At 36.7% G+C, this 5,717-nt stretch overlaps 1 pseudogene; it reads left to right on the top strand.

The window, feature by feature from the left end:
• Positions 1–3,415: 3,415 nt before the first annotated feature.
• LOC115272661 overlaps positions 3,416–5,717 on the top strand; it is a 4,758-nt pseudogene continuing 2,456 nt past the window's right edge.

The raw sequence follows: 5,717 nt of genomic DNA, 5'->3' as shown, positions 1-5,717 counted from the left end.
CTTATGTCTTGCTTTTTATATACCATTTATTGTGCTAATATTTTGCACACTAACACATAATGTTTTGCACATATTAACTACTATAATCTGAACAGCATCTCCATTTGGCAGATATAATTACTGTCTTAAATTATAGATGAGAAAACTGAGTAAGTTATTATTTAACATTTTAATCAGTAACTAGCCTAGAATACAATGAAGTCAGAAGGACAGACTTTAGGGTAACATCAAATATGTATTGGCAGTTTACTATTTATGTATTTATATAGTGCTATCCAAAGAGGATGGAACAAGATAGGTACTATATCCTTATGGAGTACAAAACATATGGGAGAAGACAGACATGGAACAAATACCCAATACATGATTGGGATAAAGGCTTTGAACAGAAATAGAACAGACTGTGAAAACTAGTTCTAGATGTTAGTTTCAAGACCGAGGAAGAAAGAAAAATAGAAACATCAACAAAAATCAGCAAAAATGGAGCCTCATAGGACTTACTTGGAGACAAGAAGGACAAAATATACTATTACATATTATTTAATTTCTGTTCCTACAATGGTGAACTTGGCTAACTTGAACACTATTACTCCTCCTAGCTGGCAGTGTGAAATAAATTAAAATGACACCTTTGCAATGAACAGAATGGCACTTAAAAATGGATTTTGATGAATATTGTTCAAAATAATTTAAAAATGCTTTACACACCAAGGTGACCAGTCACTTGGTGTTCCTGTTTTTTAGGGAAAAGAAGGCTCTCTGTTAACAAGGAACTTCACTATAATAAACACGTTATCTAAAAATGTTTATTTACTTATTTTGAGTGAGAGAGCATGACTGGGGTAAGGAGGGGAGATAGAGAGAGAAAGAGAGAGAGAGAATCCCAAGCAGGCTGTGTGCTGACAGCGGGGTTCAATCCCATGAATCGAAATCAAGAGTCAGATGCTCAACCTACTGAGCCACCCAGATGCCCCTAAACACATTACTTTAAAGAGGAAAATAGATGATTTTAATGAATGGTCTACTTTCTCAGCTAATCTGCAAACTTTCTGAGATAAAAACTTATACCTAACTCTCCATTTCTCTAGTGCCCATCACACAATGCATTGTAGGTACTTTCTCCAATCTGTTCTAAAATTTATAAATTCTATCCCTATTCAAACCGATGAAAGAGCTACCAACTACTGTCTCTGAATCAAAATTTAGAAAACAGTTTCCCTTACCCTTGGGAAAATTTGGCTGAATTAAACCTTTGAAGGGATAAATAAGTCAAAAGTGCCTTTGTAACTGTTGGCCTAGATATGCCTTTCATTTTTTGCCCCCTCAGTCATAAGCTTTTCTATCAGCCCAATATAGTCACACATAGTGAGATGTGTAAATTCAGCTCACTGTCATCCAAAAGCATCCACAAATTCATCTTCTGCCCTCATTGACTTTTTTCCCCCTGAGCTGTCCACAATTTGATCCATTTCTTAGGCAATTACCAACCTACGGTGAGGCAACCCACAAAGAACACTCTAGACTTCCCTCCCAAGTCAAGAAGTAGATGAGATACAAGACAAAGGCGTCAGACTCCATCCAAATAGTAACCTGATTACTGACAGTTAAGTTATATTATCACCAAATGAAGAAATAAGGTTCAGATCCTTGGCCAGATATGTTTCCTAATCTTCTTCCCCAGTGAAGGTATTTTGTCTAACTAGGCAGGGAGCCAGGCAGGGAACTGTCCTCCTCCATCTGCTGCTGGAGTGTGAACAAATACAACGAAGAGCAGAAAAGACTCCAAATTTCAGCACTGTGATAGCTAACATTTCAAAGTGAGGTATTTCAACTTCCCCAAACTTGTGGCTTCAAGTTATTTTGAAATAACTTATGTCTGACAGGTATTAGACTATCCTTATATGTGTCTTGCGTTTATAAAGTGCTGCACAAGGCTTACCCTAAGGATCAGGAAGGAGACCTCTTTGAAACAGTAAGAAGTAAGAATACACATATGAATGGTGACATTGGATGTCTGTCAAAATTATCTAAAATTCAGTTTGATATGAGGTTTATTACTAATATCAGAAAGAAGACATTGTGATAATCTCAATAGAAGATTTTGTGAAATAGAAGATATTGTGAAAATCTCAAAGAAGAATTTACAATCTTTGGTGATAGATGGAAAGGGAATGTATACAGGCAAAGATCTGTTTGGGATTTTCATGGGGATATTATTCCTAATATTCAGAACTGGAAATAACAGGTGTTGGTGAAGATGTGGAGAAAGGGGAACCCTCTTACACTGCTGGTGGGAAAGCAAACTGGTGCAGCCACTTTGGAAAACAGTATAGAGGCTCCTCAAAAAGGTAAAAATAGAACTGCCCTACAATCCAGCAATTATACTACTAGGTATTTATCCAAAGTATGAAGAAAAACTAATGCAAAGGGATACATGGACCCTGAAGTTTACAGCAGTATTATCAACAATAGACAAAGTATGGAAAGAGTCCTAATGTCCATTGACTGATGATTGGGTAAAGAAGATGTTGTGTACATATATATGTGTGTGTCTTATATATATATATAAGACATGCTAGAGCTAGAGAGTATTATGCTAAGCAAAATAAGTCAATCAGAGAAAGACACATAAGATATGATTTCATTCATGTGGAATTTAAGAAACAAAATGAATGATCAGAGGGAGAAAGAACAGATAAGAAAATCAAGAAACAGACTCTTAACCATAGAGAGCAAACTGAGGATTGTTGGAGAGGTGGGTGGAGGGATGGGTTAAGTAGGTGATGGGAATTAAGGAGGGTGTTTGCTGTGATGAGCACTGGGTGTTGTACGGAAGTGTTGAATCACTATATTGTACACCTGAAACTAGTATTACAGTGTATGTTAACTAACTGGAATTTAAATAAAAAAATTTAATTAAATAAAAAAACTAGGGACATCCTAAATGCCCATTATCTGGGGAAAGAATAACCAAAATATGGTATCCTCATAATCTAGAATATTATTTGGCAATAAAAAGGACAAACTAATTTTACATGTTATATTATGGATGAAGCTTAACAACACTGTGCTACTGAAAGAAGCCAACTTTAAAAGCCTCCTCTTATTTCATTCTCTTCACATGAAATGCCTAAAAAAGACAAATTTATACAGACAAGAAACAAATTAGCACTTGGTTTTCTGGGGAGGGGACAAGGAGTAGGAATTGATTGCACATTGGTCTCAGGGAAATTTTGGGGTGACGGGAGTGTTCTGACTTTTGACACTGTTTGCACAACTCTATACATTTAACGAAAATATTTAAATTGTACACTTAACACCTCTAGAGTTCTATAATATGTAATTTATACCTTGATAAAGCTGTTGAAAATGAGAAGTAGATGTTCAACAGTTGGATAGAATATCTCTCGTGTCCATGGGAGAGGAAATACCAGCTGACAAGGACATTTCAACCTGCTTCACAGGTATACTGAGATGGTAAAGAAAAGTGTGTCAAATAACTGTAGCAGAACACTTGGTTATAATCGTCCTGTTCACCCTGATCTAACTCTATGTTTAGTAATACCCTCCTGAGAGAGTATTTAACTTTGAATGCAAGATTTTACTCTTTGGAATGAATATGCTGACCCACTAATGCAGGCTTTCTAGTAAATATGGGGATTTATTTCTCTTTGTAAATATTAATATTTATATATAATGTACAAATAATATATTCATAAACTCATCTGTAAACATATGTATAGTAGTCTTTTGAAAGTGAATGTCCTGGGGCACCTGGGTGACTCAGTTGGTTAAAGTGTCCAGCTCTTGATCTTGGCTCAGGTCATGATCTCATGGTTTATGGGATTGTGCCCTGTTTTGGGCTCTGCACTAATAGAACACAGCCTGCTTGGGGTTCTCTGTCTCTCTCTCTCTCTGTTTCTCTTCTGCTTGCTTGCTTTTACTCTCTCAAAAGAAATTAAAAATTTTTAAAAATAGTTTAAAAAAAAAGGAAGTGAATGTCCCATGAAACTGACTGGCTGGGTGATAAATAAATTTCTGCAACAGATACTTATTGAACGACTTAATGATATGGAAAGTTTAGGAGAAGTACTTAATATAAAGTAATACAATCTTGGGTTATTTTGTTCCTTGTTATGTTATTGACTTAAGATTTTGTCAAGAACAGCAGTTCTAGGAAGTCAAAATGAGATGGTGTACATAGATGCTCATTATAGCTGTGTCTTTTCCTAATGTGTGTGTATGTGTGTGTGTGTTTTAATGAGTTATAGGAATAGTAATTATAAGATATATAAAAACCTTGAAGAATTAATTCTTGGAATTACTTATATATTATATTTATTATATATGATAAAAATTAAACAAATAGAACTCTTTTAAAAAGAAAAATGGAAATTAAGGTTCTAAAAAGTTATTTCTAAAAAAACAATAATTTCTAAATCGTGCAAGTTTCATATGTATATAAATCCTGCTTTAAAAAAAAAATATATAATTTGAACCAAGCTACGGTAAGTAAAGTATGCTAAGATAAATATCAGTTGCATTCTTAAAGGAAAATAGCTTATCATTAGAAAGTGATAAGCTAAAAAAAAAGAAAGTGATAAGCTATAAATTCAGGCAGTTGAGGAAGTGATAATGGGCATTATAAAGATAAATATAGAAAAAAATAGTTGCAGATGTATTTGTTTTATTTTAACAACAAATGGGATTGTCGCCTCTTTTCTTTCAGTGGTTCCTTTCTTAACCCACAGCCCCTTCTCAGACCCATGTCTTCCAAGCACAGGGTAATCAGCAACTCAAATCTTTGATCCCAAGGAGGGCTCTTCGCCAGAGGAAAAACATGCTCAAGAGTTATTGCGAATCAGAGATTTAAAAACAGAATACAACAAAATACTGCTACCTGATTGTACTTTCATCTAAGAAGTAATGAGGTAGAAGGAATGGGGAGAAGGAAGGAGGGAGGGGAGGGAGTCCCCACTTTAATTGCTCTCTCTGCTCTAGACTTTCTAGTGAGGAAAAGGACCCCAAGGAACACTGAAGACATTTATTGTCTCTAGAGGCTATGCGTGCTCTTCCTTCACTCAGGGAACAGAGGCACCTGTGGGGCTAGATTTTTCAGGACCAAGTGGATGAGTCTGAGAAAGAGGAATCTTTGGCTTTTCTGGCCTCAGAGTCTGGCCCTCATGTTTCACAGTGCCTAAAAGCAAAGGAAATGGAAGGTGGATGTGTAAGGATGCAGATTTGATTCGGGTTTCCCCTCTGACCTTGAAGGCCAGCTAACACCATTAACATTTCTGGGGGGCGGGCCTAAAGATGGAGGTTAAGACTAGTCACGCCCTACATGAAGTTCCTAGTCATGCCCTACGTGAGGGTCCTGGGCCCACTCTGTGATTGGTCAATACTCTAAATATTGTGATTGGGTCCCGCCAAAAGTAACAAGTACTCTGGGCAATGTGAATGGTTAAACCTGCTGTCAATAATATTGTATAATAATAATTGGATCACTGTACCTATGTCGCAATTTCCTGTAACTCCCCCTTCCCAAACTCATAAAAGTCCTACCCCATCTTTGTTCGGGGCTCTCTGGCTCTCTCCGTTCCACCAGCTTGGAGTGAGCAGAGGCCCGGGTTCGAACCTGCAATAAACGACCCTTGCTTTTTGGCTTTGACTCTGGACTCTGGTGGTTCATTTCTGGGGGACTCCCGAATTCTGGGCAT

The sequence above is a fragment of the Suricata suricatta genome, chromosome 11 (assembly GCF_006229205.1).
Source record: "Suricata suricatta isolate VVHF042 chromosome 11, meerkat_22Aug2017_6uvM2_HiC, whole genome shotgun sequence".
Classification (NCBI taxonomy): Eukaryota; Metazoa; Chordata; class Mammalia; order Carnivora; family Herpestidae; genus Suricata; species Suricata suricatta.
This window is presented reverse-complemented; position numbering and strand designations above follow the sequence as displayed.